Here is a 22,303-nt window from a genome sequence, read left to right as displayed (position 1 = left end):
TCACCATTTTTTTTTACACAATAATGATTATAGTTTCGTTACTGTATTGATCAAAACAACATATAAGTATAGATTAATTTAGGAACCCCTTCTATATGTCTTTCCTATTCCAGGAGTGGAGTTTTAGGATTTAGGAATCACTGCTATGAATGAAGTCAATGAAGCATGCAAGATATGAAAACACAAAATTGAATGTGTTAGTAAAGAGATTTGAAGAAATGTTTTTGTGAACTGCCCCAGAGAAGCAATGAGGGGGTTGTCAAAGAATGCTTGGGGATGTAAATTGGGTTGAGTTTGGCTCTGAGAAAAGGCCTGAAGCCCAGAAAACACGTGGTTTATCAGCCAAGTAGGAGAGACCAGGGTGTTAGCTCCAGGGTGTGTGCTGTTATTTTGCAATAGCATAGTTACATGAAGATCAAGGGTTAAAAGGCTCCCTGAATTTTGGAATCAAGTCCTCAATAGCCTTAAACTCAAAGTATAAGATGTATGATTCTAGAACCTGGAATTTCTCACTACCACATAAATCTTAGGGTACGATATTAATTTGCAACATAAGACATTTCTAAATGTTTAACTTGCTGAAAAAATGGTTGAAATTGCTTTCATGATGTAGGGTTTTATTTTTTTTAAAGATCTTTGTGTTGTATTTTTATTTTTTGGCTTAGAACTCTGCAGAAAAATGTGTTCATAAATTCTAAGACCTTTAAAGATACCAAATGCATTTTTAAAAACTAATGAATAATAATAAAAGTGACCTAAGAGATTTTCCCCTCTATCTTTCTGCCAGACTTGTTATTGCTCATATTAATATATTTTGTTGTATGTTATCTACTCTGGTTTAAAAATCCATCAGGGATGAAAATATTGAAGTAATTTTCAGTTTCTTCCCTTCACAAGTCATCACTATGGCCAGATCAATTTCTGCTATTTTCAGAGTATATTCCTACTCTTAACTTTAGCTATGTATCTTGGCTTTGTTCCTAAGAGAGAAAGTGATTCCTGCCTCTCCTTAATATATATTTCATCTTTTTGTGTACTTTCCATATATAATTCCAGAGTTTGTATCAAAATTGAGCAATGCAAACATTTCCTTACAAATTAGTCCCCTTGCAATTGCCTCCCATTCTGCATTAGGTTGCACAGGAAGAACCAAAGAAGTCCCCCAAATAATGCCTCCTCCACCTCTTCTCACTTATTGACATTTAATATAAGAAATGATATCTGCTACCTACTTATATGACAGATCTATCAATTAATTTAAGAAGAATTTTAAAATCACAAAAATACTGCCAATTGTTTGCAATTACAGCTTTATTTTTTTCAATTTTCAGGTTAAAAAAAAGCATGTTTGGAATCATATATACGTGTATGAATGTGGCTGAATGAATTATTTTTGTATTCCAGAACTCTAACCGCATGGAGGAAAATAATATTAGCAAAGAACAATTATTATGCATACTGTGTTAAAATAACCAGTACTTTCACTTAAAAAGAAGTACCTAATTTGGAGTCTAGTGAGGGGGTAATAATAGTTCTTTGCACAAATCAATTAAAAACCAAAATAGAAGTCATAGGAAAAAAAGACCATTGTGGAGAAGAAGGTCAAACTAGGTAAGAAAGGGAGAAAGAAATGTTTTTTTCTGATAATCTTTAGAAAACTGCTTTTCTGAGACTTGAATACTTGATTCCAACTAATTTTCCACTATCATAATAATGTACTCTCTGAAACAAATCCCAATTCATCTGTCCTTGCTCATGCCTCTGGTATGCTTTTGTCTCTAATGTATAGCATCTTTCAATGCATTATCATTCCATGGACATCTCCTTCATTTTCCCTGCCAGGTCATTGCTAATGGAATGAGACCCATGTTAAATACAACCTCATTTGTCTCCTGAAAAAATCTGAGTTTTCAGTTGTTTGCCCAAGTGAAACCATGAAAAAAATTTCTGATTCGGTTTTCATAAATTCTTTCACATCAAAAATCTCATGAGTCCTGTATTAAGAAATGTAACATAATCCAAACTGAACACTCCTTCCTCCCATTAATGTGCTAATTTCCTCATCAGAACCAATTAAATAGGTTTAGTTTACTCGTTTGTTTTTTTTTTATAAACCCATCTACATCTTCCTCCATGACTCTTTATGCAGTAAATAGTTGGGGGATTTCTTCAGAGATTTTCTTAATATTTAATTCATAATTGAAAATAAGAATTTAGCAAATATTGGAATTTCTATCCTAAGCAATTTAGGTCAACATTATGACATTAATAAGTAGAGATTAATGGAGATGTAATGACCCACATCATTTGTGACCTTCTTGAAGTATTTTTTTTCAGATACTTGACAAGACTGTGCTATACTTTTAAATCCTTGTCAATACTTGACAAGAACTGTGCTACACTTTTAAATCCTTTTCCCTGTCTCTTTTTGTCAGCATCACTCTCTGAAATAGTTGGATGTGTACAACTCTACTCTGTATTCCAAATTGTGAGAAAGTGGTATTAGAGTAACTATGATTTTTCACTATATTCACATTTCTACAGATGCACACAACAGAAGTTGGGGAGCACGTGCCTAGCATGCAGAAGATCCTGGGTTCAATCCCTAGTACTACATACAAAAAGGGGTATTTTGATTATAGATACACAGTAAACATTGCTTCTTTTGCTGTCTTCATATGAATTTTACTAAAATATATGCTTTATAAATTTTCTGCTTATGTTTTTAGTGCATATGCTGATTATGGAAACCATTATTAAAATCGCCCAACATCATATTGGAAAGTCTTGATACTACCAAGTATTTATATGGACTTCTTAAAGAAACAGTAAAAATACTAACAGTTTATAACTTTTATTTCCTGTTTCTAAGTAAAACAAGCCCAATTTTGTAGATCTGCATGTTGTAAATAGTTGGGGGATTTCTTCAGAGATTTTCTTAATATTTACTTCAGTAAGGAAGCTGAATAGGAAGGGTTAGAAAATACTCTGCTTAAAATTCACATATACTTATTTTTTCATGTCAAAAATCTCATGAGCTCTATATTAAGAAATATAAAATAATCCAAATTGAACAAATATAACACACTCCTTGTTTCCATTAATGTGCTAATTGTTTTTACAAAAAGTAAAATAAAATAAAAATAAGATAAAATAAAATAAAGGAAAAACCCATGTTCATTAGTTCCTAAAGTAAGAAATGTTTACAATTAGAGATCATTATACAATTTTTAGTTCTTTCTCCAAGAGAGACATTTAAAGAAATGACAATATTGCCTTTCCTTTAGAATAGGCATGAGGTTGTCTGTGTAATAGATTTGCTATAGATTCTGGAAAAAAAAATCAGAGATCTCAGCAGGCCTCTTTCCACATTACCTCTGGGACTCAATACTATTCCCACTATTGAGAAGTCCCATGTTTGACAGAAGCTAGAGAGAATACTGGAAGAGCCCAAACAATAGCTATTCTAATTGATAAGGATTAGAAGGAGAGTTCCATAGAAAACTAAAAGTCCTAATGAGATTTGCCCAGGGAGGAATGTTAAATATTTACATAATTTTTAATATTATTTTTATAATTTTATTAATGAAATTGGTATAATTTTGAAGCAACGTAATACATATCTTCAATTAGTGGACAGATATAGAATGAGTATCTACTGAGAAAAGCCCAGGTGATAGGCACTGTGGAATTGTCCAAGGGGTAGGTAAAATCCTAAAATGGGCCTCAAGATTCCTGTCCCTGGCGTAAATGCCTCATCTAATCTTTTTCCTGAATGTGAGCCGAGTGTGTGGATGGGGTGTTATTTCACTTCAGGGATTCTGCAGGTGTAATGATGTTAATAAGTTGACTTTTATCTAATCAAAATTAATCAAAGTTAACTCAATGGGCCAACAGGAAGGAGTTGATGTACAGTGGTAAGCATAAAGGAGATGGCAGAAGGGATGCTTCTATTGGCACAGGCACAGCACAAGTTATTCCAAACCCAGGAAATTCAAAGGGAGCAAAAAAAAAAGATAGCTAACGGAGAAGCAAATAGGTTGGACCTCAGTGCCTCATTCCCCCATGGAGTTTTGGAAACATCAACAGCAGTTGTAGTTTAGGTCTTTTCTCAGAGTGACTTGGAAAATGTGACAAACATCTCTGCAATTTAATATTGATTCAGAATTTCATTTGGTTCCACCTTGATCACATTGCTATCTTCAGCTGAATTCCCAAATAGCCAAGAGCTAGGACCCTTATATATTGGTTCTGTCCCTGGCATGGTGTGTGTGTGTGTGTGTGTGTGTGTGTGTGTGTTACCTTTGAAAACACTGTTTAGTTAGTTCACTTTTTGTATTTCTGAAACCATATGACATATGAACTGGTCTCTTAATCTGCTTTTACAAGAAGCTTCCATGAGGCAGGGTGAGTAGTTCTGTCACAGAATTAATCACATTGTCTAGTGGTTATCTATTACTCTGCCTCCCTCTCTCTACTAGGGCCCTTTGAGTTAACACAACAGGTCCTTCACCTCTGTACCTTTAACATATATAGTCTGACCCATATTAAGTGAATCAGATCAACTTTTAAGAATGAATTGGGCGAAATACCTATTTCTGAATCCCGGTATCTACAAACACCCATTTTTCAAAGCAGTTTGAATCACTACACGCTATTCCAATCAGTGACCCTTTCCTGGGGTTTAAAGACACAGCTATTTTGTGAAGGCCTGGAAGGAAGCAGGTGGCGTGATCCAAGAGATGTCTCTCGGGGGGGAAAAAGGAGACTGAAGAACCACAGAGAAGTGCCATCATCTGAAAGGAGGGTCAACGTAGTGTGACTAGAGTTAATGAGGCTAGAAGCAATTACAAAGGCAAAGGTAAAAGATGGGTCGAAAATGCTGCAGGGGGAGTTTTTCTTCTAATATTTTTTTTCAGTTTCTCTGGTATGTAAATAGAAAGCATAAAATACTATGAATGGTATATGGTAACTTCAGTAGATCCTTCTATTGAAATGTAATCCGACTCCTAGAACAGACTCTATTTTGATATATGACAATGTCTCCTGGTCTCTTTTCCCCTGTTCTTCATTATGGAGTACATTTTCAGGATAATAGGATGTCTCTCTTTTAGTAGCACATCTGTTCCTATTTCATCGTCTTCACTTGAAATCATAATTTCCTCTTTGGGAATGTACAATTGGTGGCAAGTAGAGATGATTATGATGTAATAAACAGAAACGATGACTTCAGGTGGGTAATAATAGTTAAGAAACCAAGGAGTACACTTCTAACTAAATTCCTTTGCTGATTAAAATAAGGAGAAAGGAAACCAAAGTACGTATAATGCTGAGCAGAATGGCCTCAGAATTGAATGGTTTCTCAGTTAGATCCTCTCTGATTTGAGGTTGTCTATTCCTTATGGTTTATGTCACAGCTGTTGTGGCTATATACATTTATTATTGTCACATATTCATAATATATATACATGTTTATGCATATTTTAGATCACTCCCTGTTCATTATTGCATAATAAAAAGAGTCACATCTTTCTTTGTAGCAGTTGGATGGGCTTCTAGCTGAAGGACCTGAACTTTGGGCATACTACCTAATCATTTTGAGCTTCAATGCCTCCTTTAGGAAAATGTCAGATAAAAATATTATCTTCTTTGTTCTGATATATAAATTATATTTTTCAAAATGACTTCTAGCAATTCTAGATGTACTCAATATACAACAGTTATTGTTATTTTTTCCTTTCATGACAAATCATTATTACCTTAGAGGTCAGCTGTGTGTCTGTTGCAGGTCTTTTAGTTCTGATTCCACATTTTCCCTTTTAGTCTATGTAATTTAACTCCCATTTTCCTACCTGTGCATGCCTGTCTGCCAAAAGCTTGGCTTCTGCCCAACTGAATTTCTACAAAACAGTATTGTAAAAAGCTGGAGAAACTGTTAGATCCTTGTCAAATGAAAATAATTCATGTATTCTTAGTTTTTGACTTAAATTATACTTTTGTTCTTATGTTTCAAAAGAAATAAAGGCAGAATTAGGTATAGATTCTTTGTGCTTAATAGCTGAATACAATTACAAATGATAATAAAAATCAGTGACAAACATAAAACAAGTTAAAAATATCAAATATAAACATTAACCTGACTTCTAATACCTGTATATTAATTCTGCCTATTGTTTTGTTGGTGTGTTTATTTAATCAGAGAAAAATGGAGGGTAAGATTTGTGCTTTTGTGGCTGGTTTCTTTGCTGAACATTATGTCTGTGAGATCTAGGCATTCGTCACTAGGATGAATGAATTCTGTACATTCTATCTTTTGTGTTATTACTCAAAATTTAACTTTGGGCATTTTGTTGGTGTTATAATGGGACAAGGGCATTCCCTTTGAAGAAGAAAGAATTTATTTTCCCAGCTTCTCAGAGTGCTGCCAGTACTAGAAAGCCCTAGTTTGCAGTTCCCTCTTGGGACTGCTGAGTTTAGGAAAGCTGTGTGCTTCCTTCTCTGAATGGTCTGTATTTAGTGACTGACATTGGGCCCTAAAGAACCCCTTGTCCTAACTTAACAGGACACCAAAGGGTCATCCTGGCTCCAGAGCTCCTTGAGACATTAGCTGAGGCCTCCCCTGAGACTGGGCAAGCTCAGCTTCTCCCTCTGCAGAATATTGCTTCCCTCCATTCCAAGAGTATTCCCTGATCAACCTTCCACTTGCCAGCCTCATTCTCATAGTGGGCTTCCTTCAGAATCTAAACTATGATAGTCATGATCAGGAAACCTGGAACCACAAGAGGAATTTTTTTTTTTTTTTTGGTTTCCAAGCAATTAGACCTTTCATAGTAGCGTCTAGCTATTTGATTAATTGGCTGATAGAGAATAAAGTCATCCTGAATCAGGTAAACAGAGTGCTGAACTGACTGATGGCAAATACGGGTAGAAATTCACTCTACAAAGCATAGAGGATGCAGGAAACAATTGACAATTCCCTTCCTGGAAGAGAGGATGATCAAGGGTCTGGTACCCACTTTGATATATCTGGACTTCCTATGTAGAGCTTCAAAAATTATCCCCTGTACAAACTGCATTTGAAATCACGAGGTATCTATTTTAAAATTCTGTATATGTTATTTGTGATCATAGATTTATGGAAGTATATACACAGAGTCATTTTATCTAGAAAACCACAAGCAAAAATAACTTTCTTTTTTTCTTTAAAGATGCTTACTATATATGTTAATTTTGGTCTCCTTCTGGGACTAAAAGATTTGTTTTTAGTTAGGCAGCATTTATACTAAAAGTAAAGGCATTGCCAACAGATGAAGTGTGGATTACTATTAATACCAATAAGTGAACCAAACCAGAATGCTTTTAATGTTGAAATATTGCTGTATTTGGATGGATCATTAACCTCGAAAACAATGAATATAAAGTGTGCAGAGTAAGAAATAGTGACTAAGTATCCTAATAGTGGCTAGAAGATGTAGAAGTCTAAAGTAATGGTAAGAAGATGAAAATGCTATTTATCCTGATTTAAATGGTATACATTATATATATATATATATATATATATATATGTATTGAAATAACATACCATACTCCATAAATATGTACAATTATTTAGTGTTAATCCAAAACAAAAATAAGATATTCAAGGAGATGGAAACACTAACCTACTATAGACATGGGTCAAATTATCACATTGTACCCCACAAATATATTTAATTAAAAGTACAATAACAATAAAATTTAATATAAGTATTACATTAAAAAGATAATCAATGTTTAATCAATAATTTTTTTATTCTTCATAAAGAATCTCCTTTTCTATTGAGGTACTCATTAACCTTGACTTTTACTATATAGTACTGCCTTATTTTGTATTTAATACAGCAATTTACTAACTGAAATGATGTCTCATCATTTGACACCATCAAATAATTAGTAAACAAAATATGACATGTCAGTATTATTATAAATACAATGAAATTAGGCCATGTTGATATATAATAGGGATGATTATCCAAACTTTTTTTAATGAAAAGCCTGGATATAGTTTCTACTCCAGCCTAACATATAAAATTACATCAACAAAAGAATCAGAATTTAGACTATTAGATTCTAATAGTCCCCATTAGAATCTGTTCTTTAGAGAATTTTGACAAATTTCCATCATTTCTTATTAATATCTAACCTCACCATTTCTACAATTTTGAAAGGAAAATACCCGAAACCAGATGGATCTTCACTAGTTTTGCCTGTTTCAAAAGTTCTGTGTATATGAGATAAATGTTAAAGATAAAATAATATAGAAAAGTTAGGTCAGAGTATGTTCAAACTGGCCCATGCAGCAATAAGCAAAGGGTTGAAAATAAAGTTAAAATGTATCTTCCAATTGTAGAATAAAATGGCTTTATTTGGTGTGTAAGACTCCTTCCAGGAATAGAGTTGCTTTGTTTTGTTTTATCCATAAATAGTTTAGGATCTAAAAAGTCAGTGATTTTTCCCTTGGGATGGCCTCAGATACAAAATCCAAAGCTCACTGAGCACTCACACGGTTTTACTGAGTGATCATATTATGATTTGATTTTTTGTTGTTGTTTCTTTGCGCCTCCTGTATGTCACAAAGCTTCAGCCACTCAGTAAATTTGGGATTTCAGCATCTGTCTCAAGAATTTTTGTCAGTTTCTATTTAATTTTGCTCAATTCCATGTCAACTGGCATTTAAAAACCCTACTTCCTCTGATCAGTGAAGAACACATAAAAGTTTTAGGTAAATATTGTTGTTGAAGTAGAGGTGGCCACATGCTACAACAGAATTAAAATACAAAATCTAGCCAAGAGACAAGAAGAGCCAGCTGGTTCCCTGATGGTCTCTTATAAAACGGGAAGACCCAGTCCTCCACACCATCCCACAGTCAGATCCACTGAAGCGGCACATTTTATTTAGGTCTATTTTGGAATTCTAATTATACCATTTTAGTAGTGGAAAAGCCAATTGAGTATTAAAAAGTCACATGTACACAGACGTGGATGCAATCCTTTCTTGGTATTCTTCTTCCTCTGGTTCCTGGGATGTCAAAGCAGGAAAACTATTCTAGGATCTCATACTATGGAAATTTGGAATCTCTCTGGAGCTACATTTTGGCTTTTCTGTTTAAGCTGAAACATCAGTAAGATAACTTAGATGCTCCATCTTGAAATGTTCTGGTTTTTTAGTATATTGTGGCTTGGTGATCAATTTGTTTCTGGGAGCAATGATGGTAAAGTACTAATATCATGAATGTCACTGAGTATTATTTTAGACTTAAGATTATGCATGTAGTATGTTCATATGTATGTGTATATATACACACACACATATATATATATATATATATATAGTAATCTATGTATATTCATCTATTTTATGTATATTTATTTTTCTAAGTACTAATTTTAGTAAAATTTATCACAGAATAGACATTAGTATTTCTTCATTTATTCTTAGTAACAATTGTATTTCTCCATAATTCTATTATGGAACATTTGTTAATAACATTATGGAATAAAACCTAGGTCTGGGCAACTGGCTCGGGTTTGAAATTTGTTGAAAACCCACTGAATGATTTCTTATCTGTAAAATGCGAAGGATTTGCTTAGATACCACATTGCGTTGCAGTACCACTCATCAGTTCTTCATTCCCTAACACCTGTGTTTGTTTATTTTTTAATTTTATCAGTGCTTTATTGTTATACATAGTAGTTGGGTTCATCCCAACAAACTCATACATGCATAGTCTTCAAAATCCCCCTTTTCCCTCCAGTCCTCCCTGACCTCCCCCATTTTCCTTCCTCTACTCTGCTAGACTTCCTTTCAACCATCTATTTATATTTGATTTGTTCTTTTTACTTACACGTAAAGGTGAAAATCCATGTGGTATATTTACATATGTACACATAACGTAATTTTTTTTAAGAATTCATTCCACATTGCCATCCTTTTCCATCTCTCCACTCTCTCCATCTCCTTCCTCTGCATTACTGATCTTCGCTTTATCTTTATGTTATCCTATTCTTCCCTCTCTGTTTCCTTTACTTTTTCACCTATTTTCCTTTCCTTTTTACTCCAGTGTTTGCACATGAAATAAAAACATTTGACCTTTGATTTTCTGAGTCTGGCTTATTTCATTTAGCATGATAGTCTCTATTTCAATCATTTACCAGCAAATGCCATGATTTTAATCTTCTTTATGGCTGAGTGGAACTCTACTGTGTATATGTACCACAATTTCTTAACCCATTCATTTATTGATGGGTTGAGCCAATAATTTAACTATTATCAATTGTCCTGTTATAAACATTGAGGTAGCTATATCGTTATAATATGCTGATTTTAGCTCTTTTAGGAAAACACCTATGTTTATTGAGAGGATCTTATGGAACATCATTATTATAAATTAATGATTTAGTAATTAGAAGTAGAAAAAGACTGATATAAGAGAACATAAATATATATCCTTATATAAAGGCACTTTAGAGGTATTTAGTTTTACTTTTATATGTTTTAGTCAGCTTTTTTTGCCACTGTGACCAAAATACCCAACAAGAACAATTTTAGAGGAGGAAAAGTTTATTTGGTATTTATGGATTCAGAGCCCTCAGTCCATAGATGGCTAATTCTCTTATTTTGAACCCAAAGTATCACAGAATATCATAGTGTATGTGGAGGAGGAAATCAGCCCAGGACATGGAACCAGCAAGCAGAGAGAGACCTCTTCTCTTACCAAGGACAAATATATACCCTCAAAGCATACCCCAATGACCCACAACCTACAGCTACACACTACCTGCCTGCAGTTACCACCCAGTTAATCCCTATCAGGGGAGTAATGCACTGATTAAGTTAAAGCTCTCATAACCCAATCACTTCACCTTTAAATTTTATTGCACTGTCTCACACATGAGCTTTTAAGGGACACCTAATATCTAAACCATAACAATATAAATATAATTTTCAATGTTATTTGATTCAGAAACCATAATCCTAGAAATATTTTTCCGAAGACATTCAGAAGATGCAAAAAAAAAAAATACACGACTGTTCATTGAACTGATACTATATTCTAGGTAGTGCTGTCCAATAAAACATTCTGCTGCAATGTAAGAGTTCCCTACCTGCATAGCAAAATATAGTAGCCACAAGTCACATGTGGCCACTGAATATTTGAAATGTATTGTGTAACTGGAGAATTGAGTTTTAAATTTTATCTAATTAAAATTTAAGTAGCCATATGTGTCTAGTCACTACCGATTTGGACTGTACAGTAATTGCCTCGCAGTTTACAGGATTTATCTTGTTCATTCATAATTATCATAATTAATATTATTAATATTTTTGTACGTGGGTGAAAACTGTAGCCTAGGGAAAGTAAATGACTTACGAGGATCACCAACTGTGTAAGTGGTCTAACTAAGAGTTGAGGCAACAAGGTAGGATCATGTTGTAGCCTATGATCTGCTTTTTTTGATGTCCCTTTATGCTCACTGACTTCCAATGATGGGACAATTCTTGTGTATACTTGGGCCCAACAATAGGTTAAAAAAAAAAAAGCTATGAAGCTATTAAGTCAGCATTATTAAAACAATGTAGATAGAGGAATACATTTATGCTAAACAAAAATAGTAGAATGTAAAAGAATGTGGGCTCTAAAATTGTAATTGCATACAAATAATATGATCATAAGTTACTAATAATGCAAAAATTTTAATGCATACTTTTTAGTGGTAAGGTTGTTGATAAATATTAAGTGTCTTTACTTTTGCTAACTTCTATTAGCTTTAATTTTGTTTTGGTTGATCCTTCTTATAAATAAAACATTTGGATACATAGAAATCTGTGGAAAAATTCAGCTCACTGTACTGTCAATTAGGACAGTCCTAGGTTAGATTAGAAGTTTGCAAACACAGTTTTAAGGCTACCCTGTAGCTTTCCCCTGTTCTCCTTGCTAATAGGTTCCTGAATGTCTTCAAAAAGAAAACTGTGCCCCATTCTGTGGAATTAAACATGCTTTATCTAAACAAGTTATAACTCTCATATCTTTGCCATTTCCTCACTTTCCCAGCCTCAATTGCAGCCAGAGATGATTTTATGATCTGATTTTAGCTAGCTGAACATAAAAAGAAACTACTTGGGAAATCTAAAAAGAATTTTATTCCTTAACAAAAAGGAAAACCTCTTTTCTACTTGCTCTCTTTCCTTTTCTGTATTGACATGATTTGTATGTGATTTAAACTATCTTTTAACACCATTCTTTGTTCCTTTGACTGCAGCTGAAACCTTTTCTAATGGATCCAGGTTCGTTTGCCTCACACACTGTGTTTTCCATCATGTGGGAGATATGGTGAGTTAGGAAGCTGGGTGATAGCGTATGTCTATAGTGTAGGCTCCCCATGAATCTCCATAAAAGCAGACCCTCCACCTGAACCATCAGACCAGAGCCAGACAGACCTGCTAACCAGCATAATTAAAATCTATAAAGCAGCAGGTACCTGAAAGATCCATAGATGCCTGGTTTTAAATTCTACTTTGCAAACATGAATGTATTAAAGTTGCTAAAGGATTTCTTCCACAGATGATATTTGGGCTGGCATTTCTGTACGTGGAAGAGATTATCTTTTGCTCACAATTTGTCACTTCCACCTGACGATAGATCACAGCAGTTTAGAAGCTTAACCCCTTTAAGTCAGGCTTTCCTCCAGCATTTACAAAAATCCTTTCAGCAGGCCGATAAAAATAGCAGCAGTGAAGCAATTAGATGTAATCCCAAACATCTGCCATCCTATCCAGCCCAATAAATGCTTTTTCCTATTTTAGTCACACATGAATTCAAAATTCTCATTTAAGTTTCTGACAAAACTGTAAAGAATGGAAGATCCTTCGAATACACCTTTAAATTCATCTCCAAATACCCCTATCCAATTCTTATGGCAAATATTGGCTGTCAGTGTCAGTGGAACCTAATGTAATGAAGTTATTTTTGTATCTGGATTCACTGGCACAAAATAACTGAAAATTGGATTTCAGTTCATTTTAGGAAATGTTTTACAATTACCTACAAGTTGAAGGTGTTCTCAGAAGTTGAACATAAACATAAACTTGGCACAGTTCCTGCCCTTACATAGTTCTTAGTCTAGAGCAAGGTTATAATCACCCCCCACACTTTTTTAATTCTACATATACTGTTTTATCATAAATTCTAAGATCATAAACCTTGTCTCTCTACCTGACCAAATGGAACAGTTTTTGATATACAACTAACATTTTAACCTCACTTCTTGCAAGCAAGAAAACTATTTCGGTGCCACTAATTGTGTTTCATTTGTCACTTCCACCTGACTATAGATCACAGCAGTTTAGAAGCTTAACCCTTTTAAGTCCCCGTATCTTCCACATGATGGAAAACACAGTGTGTGAGGCAAAGGAACCTGGATTTTTGAGGATCTTCCTTGAGCTAATTATGATGAGATTCCCATATATGCATGATCTCTCTCTCTCTCTTTCTCCCCCCCCCATCAAAAAAGGACAGAGTTACAACTCTTCCATTTCATAAAGGTTATTGATAGCTCTAAATTAGAGATATAACAGTTCAGTGTTTTGGGGAAACAGATGCAAAAGAAAAGTAGAATTACAAAAGATTTATTCATGTTAATTCCTGGAAGGAGGAGGAGATGGTGAAGGAGTTGGGGGGAGAGGAAGGGAGGGAGAGAAGGAACAGGAGAAAAACTAAAGTAGGCAAGAGAAGCCTTCTGACTAAAGGAGGAGGACTGACCACCTCCACACCCATCCCACCCAGGCTGTTGTGCAGCTCAGAGAGAAAGTCTCATCCAGCAGATGGAGTCCCAGTGTAAAGTCCGCCTGTGGAAGGGATCCAAACTGATCAGGAACGGTGAGTCTTTGAACACCCACATGCTCAGTTATTGGCTGAACACTCCCCAGAAACAGTGTGGTCTTAGTCTTAAGGTTGCGGTAGAATGTGAAGGTGCTGGGGCTTCAATTAACTCCATCCCTTGGAGCAGACACTTTTTTGAAATGAGGTACGTGTTTCTCACCTCCATGACCACAACAGAAAATTGCTAATAATTCTTTTCCTTCAGAGACTTGGCAGCTTTCTAATAGAGATCTATGTTCATATAATTTCATGTGTGCAATATATACTTCAGTCAAATTCTACCTTAAAGAATTGGTTCCATCCCAGTCTGTATCGTTGAGAGACCTTTTATTAGATAGTCAAGGCTACTACATTATTTCAAATAATTCATTTAGAGACCAGAATTGTCATATGCAAAACATAGAGCTCAGTTATGCCCATGAAGCCTAACGTGGCCTAACGTGGAATCAGAGGCACAAACAATATGACCAGGATATGGTGACAATATTTTGCTTTTTTCCCATTGTTTTCCTTGGACATTTCTTTGTCCTTGTTGATTTGAGGCTTTGTCAGCCACTTCACTGAGTGAAGCATCATTCAAACCCTGTGGCTTCAGATGAGAGGTGAGTTGGATGTAAAACACAGCTCTAACCCATGTGGTCCTATATTGGGTAACAGGAAATTGTTTTACATAGTATTTAGCAAGTTCTATCTGCTCACTACAAGAATTGTTCCTTTTATAACTTTATCTATTTGATACTATCATACTATAAAATTAAGTTGTTACATCTCTAATTTTTTTTCTTATGATTACATTTAGTCTTAATCAAATCAGATTAAGAAAAAATTCAATTTCTTAAACATCCTTTTAATACAAACCAAAGCATAAAAGAAAAATCCAAAATTACAAACTAAATATACTATGTGATAACCATGTTCAAATTTAGTATTCAATGCCACATGGTATTAAAAAACTAATTAAATATCTCTATGAGAAATGATTATCACTTTTTTATATCTCAAGAAGTGAGCTGTCAATAACTGTAACCAAAAAGACAATGTCTTCTGCAGGTTAATTTTGTAAAAAAAAAAATCATAATAAGTATAATGTTAGAAATAATGTTATAATGACCTCTAAAAGCAAAGTCATATAGAAAAATAAGTCACGTAGTTTTAGTTTTTATTAGAAAGTATATTACTTTTCTATTGTTGCATAATAAGTCACTGGAGACTGAGCAACCTAAAATAACACTCTTATTATCACACAGTTTCCATGAGTCAAAGGGCTTGATACAGCAGAGCTGAGTTCTCTGTTCAGGGTCTCACATGGCTGCAATCAAAAGTGTTGGCAGAGCTTCACTTTTGAAGATCCCACTTCTAAGCTCATACAAGTTGCTGGAAGACTCTACTTCCTTGAAGTTACATGTATGAGGTCCCCATATTTTTGCTGCCTGTCAGCTTTGGGCTGCTCTTAGGTCTGGAATATATCTGAAATTTCCAAAAGCTGCCCCAAACTCCTAGCCACATGGCCTTCTCCAAGGTAGCTATTTATCTCATTAAGCCTTCATGGAGAATCTTTATCTCTTATATAACATAATATCATCATAGGAGTGTTACTTATATCACCTTTACTATACGTCCTAAATGATGTGAGTAACACGCCATACTCAATTAGTTAGAAGCAAGTCACACTCATGAGGAGGGCCAGGGGGGAGACCCCTCTAGCCTGGGTGTTGGGGATACACAGTAATTATGAAAATATGCAGTCCTATACAGATATACAGTATATATCTATATAGGACTTTTGAGGATCTTCCTTGAGCTAATTATGAAGAAATTTCCTATGTGCGCATGATTTGCAAAATTTATTTGCAATTTTTTTCTTCACTTAGCTTTTCTCAGCATTGTACTCTTAACTCTGTGACTTATGCTGGGAAAAATCTTGTTCATGAGCATCAGTAGTCTTCAACAACAATGTTCACAGTAGATTTGTTCCTAAGCAAAACAAAAGTAAAAACATGTGTGCAAGCTGTTGTGGTTTTGATGTGAGCCGTGCCCCAAAAGATCCTGCATTAATACAAAAATGTTCAAAGGTGAAGTGGTTGAACTGTGAGAGCTACAACCTAATCAGTCCACCCTAATTTGAATGGGCTGACTGGGTGGTAGTTATAGACAGGTGGGGTGTGACAGGAGGCAAGTCAATGGGGGGGGGCATCCTAGAAGGGTTTATCTTTCCTGTGGTCCCTCTGACACTCAACCCCTGCTTCCTAACCCCACTGTGAGCTGAACAGTCTTCCTCCACTGGGCTGTTTACCCTATGATGTGCTGCCTCACCTATGCCCAGAGCAATGGAGTCAGCTGTCTATAGATTCAAACCTCTGAAACCATGAGCTCCAAATAAATATTTCCTCTTCTACTCTTCTAAGGTGTTCTTTGTTGGGTGTTTTCACCCTGGTGATAAAACAAGCTGACTAAAACACAAACACACAAACACAAACCAAAGAAATTGAATGCAACTCAAATGTCTGTTTCTCTCTCTCTCTCTCTCTCTCTCTCTCTCTCTCTCTCTCTCTCTCTCTCTCTCTTTGCTATTTTCTACTTGGATTTCCAATATTTTCTTTCTTAAAATGCATGGCACCAGATCATGCTCTATTTCTGTGAGTTTAGGCATAGTAGCACAGAATTCAATTCATGTCTTACATTCCCTATGGATGATTTTTTTGGTATACAAGACATATAATCAGAAACAAATGAGAGAGCTAGTAAGAGGTAATAATGATAGAATGGAAAAATGAGACGTGGAATAAGAATTGATGGGTGCACAGATATAGTCGGGTGATTTGGGGAAACCTTTTGAGTCTCACTTTCCTTATCTGTAATATGGGGATATGGTATAAATATCAGCATTCATGCCTGATTCCACAGAGCTATTTTGAGAAATAAATATATTAACATGTAACCTGCCCTCTTTTCCCTTCCTCTTCCCACCAATTCTGTACCAGGACAGTTGCAGGTCCCCAGTTACCATTATGTGCTAGTTTGTCTCTTTCTGTGACTTTGCATAGGCTACTTCCATGGAGAACATTTTATGCCACTGACCACCTATAATTCTCATTCATGCTATAAAACTTACCCAAATGAAAACTCCTCAGTGATACCGTCTCTGATTAATCAGGAGAGATCTAGCGACTCTCTACTTTGTTTCTCCATGGGATATTTTTTAATCTTGTTTTTAACTCCCCAAATTACTCATGTTAAATGGTACTTTAAGGGAAGCTAATACATACATTAGCGCGTTGTTTCCAGGCTTTTATCCCTAATCATAACAAGGTTTATAATGGCTACACCATATTTCAATAAGTGGTTGCATGAGATGACTTCTACATGCCTTTTGACTCAACATAGTTGCTTTTTGTTTTTCTTTCATAAATAAAACCAACATGTGTTTTGGGATCTCCTAATGCAGTTAATCATGAATCTCATCAACTTATGTCATTAAGTGGAATATTGAACAATATCTTATGATTTCACTAGTATCACCTACTAAGTATTTTCCCCAGAGTTACTAAGCAATCGGTAAGAATTGAGAATGTACTTGTCTTGAAGAATAAGCAATGTTTTCTGTATTTATTATCAATGAATAAGAAATAAACCACCTCAGCAGTTCATGGCTAAAAGTATGATCCTAAGGGTTGACTAAAATCAGCTGGGTAGTACTGCTCCAGGTCCTATCAGCTAGGTTCTAACATTCAGGACTTGTTTTCCAGAACATCCAAAATGGCTGCCTCACCTGGCTGTTAGATGATGCTGTCTTTTGGCTGAGATCTCAACTGAGGCTGTTGACAAGAAATCACCCTCATGGCCCCTCTATGTGACTTTGGCTTCTGAGAAGCAGATGAATTTTGAGAGGCAGTATCCCAAGAATGAATGTTTCAAGAATGAGCAATAACAGGCTGCTAGAGATTTTGTAGGCTGACCTTGGAACAGCTACAGTGTGATTTCTACACGTTCTATTCTTTCAGCAATCACATGGCAAAAAATATGGCAGCAGCAACAACAACAACAAAAACTAAGAGCAACTCGCTTTCTCCCTGGGACTGTAAAGAATTGAATGCCATCTTTAATCTACCACATACCTACTGACCAGTTGTTTTGAATATCATGAAAAAATTTTAAATTTCATTTGACCTCAGAATTCTGAAGTGTATTATGAGACTGTTTTCTTGCTCCGAGGTGTGTGTTTGTTTGATATTGTTTTTGGTTTTCTGGCCAGGTTTAATATTATTTTAGACATTCAGTGTAATTTCTCCAGATATAACTAAACTTGAGTCAATCTTGGTTGGGGAAGGGGGAGTTATTGCATCCTGAATTTCCTCTAGGCTAAATATCCTTAATACTGTGCATGCTCTGTATTTGACTCCTTATTTTCTATTCTGTGTTTCCACCCTAGCTATTTGGCTTCATTTCTGTGTCAAGAGATTAAGCATCTGCAATAGTTCACTTCCTGAAAATACAGAAAGCATCAGTGATCCTGTGCCTATAGCTGGTCTCAATAAATCAGACCAACATGATGGCAGCTTGGCAGTTTTGCCTCTCTTTTTCCCTATATCATGCCATCTTTAGAGCCTAAAAACTGGGAAAGAAAGAAGAGGGTTTGGAGATGCATTCTTGTATGGAATGCTAGAAGGACAAATGTTCAAACTGCCTTCAAGAAAAACAGAAAGTATTTAATGAGTGTCTTTATTAGTCACTCTGGTTCAGAGTCCACAAAGTGGTACACATACATGATGTTCTAGCAAAAATGCAAACTGTTTGAATTTCTGGCCTCTTTAAAATATAAACTAAATTGGGTTTATAGAGCTCTTACTTCAGAGAGCTCATAATGACCAGTAAAGTATTTCCACCTCTGAAGTTAATAACATTAACCCTTGGCAGGAAGACAGAGAGAGACACGAGAGATTCCTTGTTACTGCCCAAGCTTACACGTCACCGCTGTTCTCATTACCCACCTCTAAACTCCAAGAAATACATCTATGCTTTTCAAAGACAATTTTTTTCAGTACAGTTGAGGAGATATGATGAACGACTATGTTAAAAATTTGCCATCTGCCCAAACCCTTTATCTCTCTTGGTAGACATTTAATTTGCAACGCCTCTCCACCTCTGTTTACAAAGGAAGATGTTCCCCAACCCTTGAGAATATCCAGTCATACAGGAAATTCCATCAAATTTCACACTGAAGAATTTAATATAGAACATTTTCTTCTGATCCTAAGACTTTGCTACCCACGTTACTAGAAAAGATATCAATAAATTTCAGAAGTACATTCAAATAGTTATGAGAAATTTTCCCATTTGGATGTTCCACAGGTAACTAAAAAATTCAGAATGTTCAAAAAATGAATTCATTTCCTTTCCCCCAAAGTTTCTGTCATAAATGATGCACCACCATCCGTCCTGCCATGCCACAGAGAAACTGGGGTACGTTTTACAAATTTAATCCCTAGGTTTGAGGGGATTACACCAAATACATATAAACCAAGTCTAGAATTTCCTACAATTTGTTCTGTGAAGCAGATTACAAATAATTCTGTGAAAAGAAAATTCCTTTAAACACAGTAAGCACTATTATTGATTTCCCCCAGTTAAGAGATTGCGTTGTATTTTAGCAAGTCAGAATTTATTCAACTTGATTTAACCTAGTGTTTTTCCAAATTATTATTTGATCCCAAAACACTTCCTTTTACTTCCTGTGAACATCTTGCAAATTTAACATGCCACGGAGCACACTTACTCTAAAGTGTCCTTCTGATATGTTCCTATCACTGTTTAGAAATTTTAAATCTAAAAAAACTTTCTAACCAATCTTAGGTTCATTCTTCTCCCCTCTAATGTGTCTTTCTCACTGTATGCTGAGTGATATTAGCCAAATAAAAACCTGATTTTTTCTCTTCTGCTTTGTCACATCCAATGGCCTTAATATTTACAGGATTGAATCAAGTAAGACTATTTTAGCTGGAAGTAACAAAATCTCAATGAAAAATAACTCAAGATAAATAGATAGATAGAAAGGTGTGTGTGTGTGTGTGTGTGTACACACACACTATATGTATATATATATGTATGTGTGTGTGTGTGTGTGTGTGTGTGTATATATATATATATATATATATATATATATATCCATCTATTTATCTAATGTTGTCATAGAGGTAAGCTTTAAGGCTGTTAAATCAACAAAATGAGAACACCAGCAAGGGTCTATGTTTTTTCTCACTTGGGTTGCCCTACTTTGGATGGGTATAGGAAGGGGAAGTTATAAGTACAAGACTCACTGCTAAAATCATCACAACCACAGACAATTATACTCAAAGCCATAAGTACGTGGTCCTTCATTTTTTCTTATGTATTAGATAAAAACTTCCTTCCCATAATCTCTACAAAACCAAATAGCCAGCACTGAGTCACATTCTTTGTTGTGGCTGCAAGGAAGGCTGAGACAGGAGATTCTGATACTTTCAACTTTGATAACTGAAAGCAGGCTTTGCAAGCATGGAGAAAAGATTACAGGCTGTTGGGTGGGAAACTTTAGAGTTATCTTGTGCATCTGAGACCACTGCAACCCTGGTCTTGCCCTATCTTTATACATGACTGCAGGTCACTTCAGATACTACACCATGTGTTATAGACTTGATGTCTTTTTTCAAACTGTTTATTTTTCTTAAAATCCCCTGTTTATAATGTTCTTAACATTCTAGTTTTAAGAATTAGCTTGAACAGAATACTCTTTAACAACTCAGCTGCCAAAAGAGTTAATTATTCCCCCACAAATTACATTTTATGTGTTAGGTTTCTGTGCCTAATTCATATTTGCATTCTAGGCTCTTAGTCCCACATCAAGCATGTAAATAAATAGTTAATAAATGTTTGTTGAATAAAGGATCTGATCATTTTTATGACCATCTATCTATCTTGTGTTCAGCATCTTCAAAATTGTGAAGATACTGTAAAGGCAGTTTCTACTATGAAAAAAAATCTCATAATTTTTTATCACAGCTGTCTATAAAGCTGTCTGATAGGAGGATGAAACTTAAATACATAAGTGAGGTAAAATTTTTATAGATTGTTTAAAATATGGCTAGAGAAAAACATATTCCAACCTATAGGTTAGTCAGAGTAAAAAGTTAGGCATGCTTTGCAGAATGGATTGATCTATAAAAAATGTCTCAAAGTGTTTTGAAAAGTAGATATTGCAAGAGAGGACATTCTTGAATATATATGCATATATGTGTGGGCATGTGTTTGCATGTGTCTGTATGCAACTTCAAATGAAGAAATATATGTTGTTTGGGACAACAGTGTTAAAATGAGTGGCATTGAGTGTTGGGGAAGGATATGGAATATGAAAAGAATAGAATGTAGCCAGAGATAAAGCCCAAAAGCCTATTAGCAGCTCTATAATTGAGAATTCTCAACAGTTAAGTGAATTATTTATATTTGGTTCACTATTTAAGCCTAACAAAGATTACCCTCAACCTCAAAGTTATACAAGCCCTACTGGGAAATAGCACAAGAAGGTGGTAAGTTCAGGATGTTAAAGATGCTCATCCTCAAGCAGCTGGATTCAGATTTTATAAGGAAGAGAATGTGAGCAAGAGTGGAGAACACAGTACAGATGGAAATACCAGCCAGTTTAGTAAAAATGCTCAGGTAATGTAGTTAGAATTTTAAATAGAAAAGAGACAATGGGGAAAGAATTGCAGTAAACACAGGCTCTATTGAAAATAAGAAACATATATCTATGAAAGAGATTCTTGTAGTTTCTTGTCTCATGCTCTCTTTCCCTGTGTTACTGGCATTTCTATTTAGAAATTTTTATGTTCATCAACCAGATTCTGTGTATGAATGCTTTATAACATGACACAAGACAAGAAAACCAAAAGGTTTTCAAGTCCCTAGTTTTACAGAACAAGGTTTGCTCTGTTTCAGTGGGGATTGCATTCATTACTAAAATAAAATAAAATAGGTAGAGACCAATAAGTCCTTATAAAACCCTTCATGAATTGATGTATAAAAAATGCTGCTTTAAATAACTTATTTCTTCACATTTGCTAAAATAAATATTATAGTCCTGAGCATATCACTCATATAACTATTTTATTGTGGGAGGAAAAACTGTTATTTTTCCTCTTTGATTCATGGAGAAAATTGCTTCTTTGGGGGCTTAAGAAGAAAATTCTCCAGGTTTTTGAAAACCTTATGCAACAAAAACACACATACATGCTTATACACAGAGATGCTGAGATGCATTTTAATTTATCCACAGGTTTCATTGCAAAACATTCATAAAACCTTCTGGGTCAAATTTACCAATGTGGATGCCCGAGTTATTTCTGCTAGATAAA

This window comes from Urocitellus parryii, chromosome 3 (genome assembly GCF_045843805.1).
Source record: "Urocitellus parryii isolate mUroPar1 chromosome 3, mUroPar1.hap1, whole genome shotgun sequence".
NCBI classification, from domain to species: Eukaryota; Metazoa; Chordata; class Mammalia; order Rodentia; family Sciuridae; genus Urocitellus; species Urocitellus parryii.
This window is presented reverse-complemented; position numbering follows the sequence as displayed.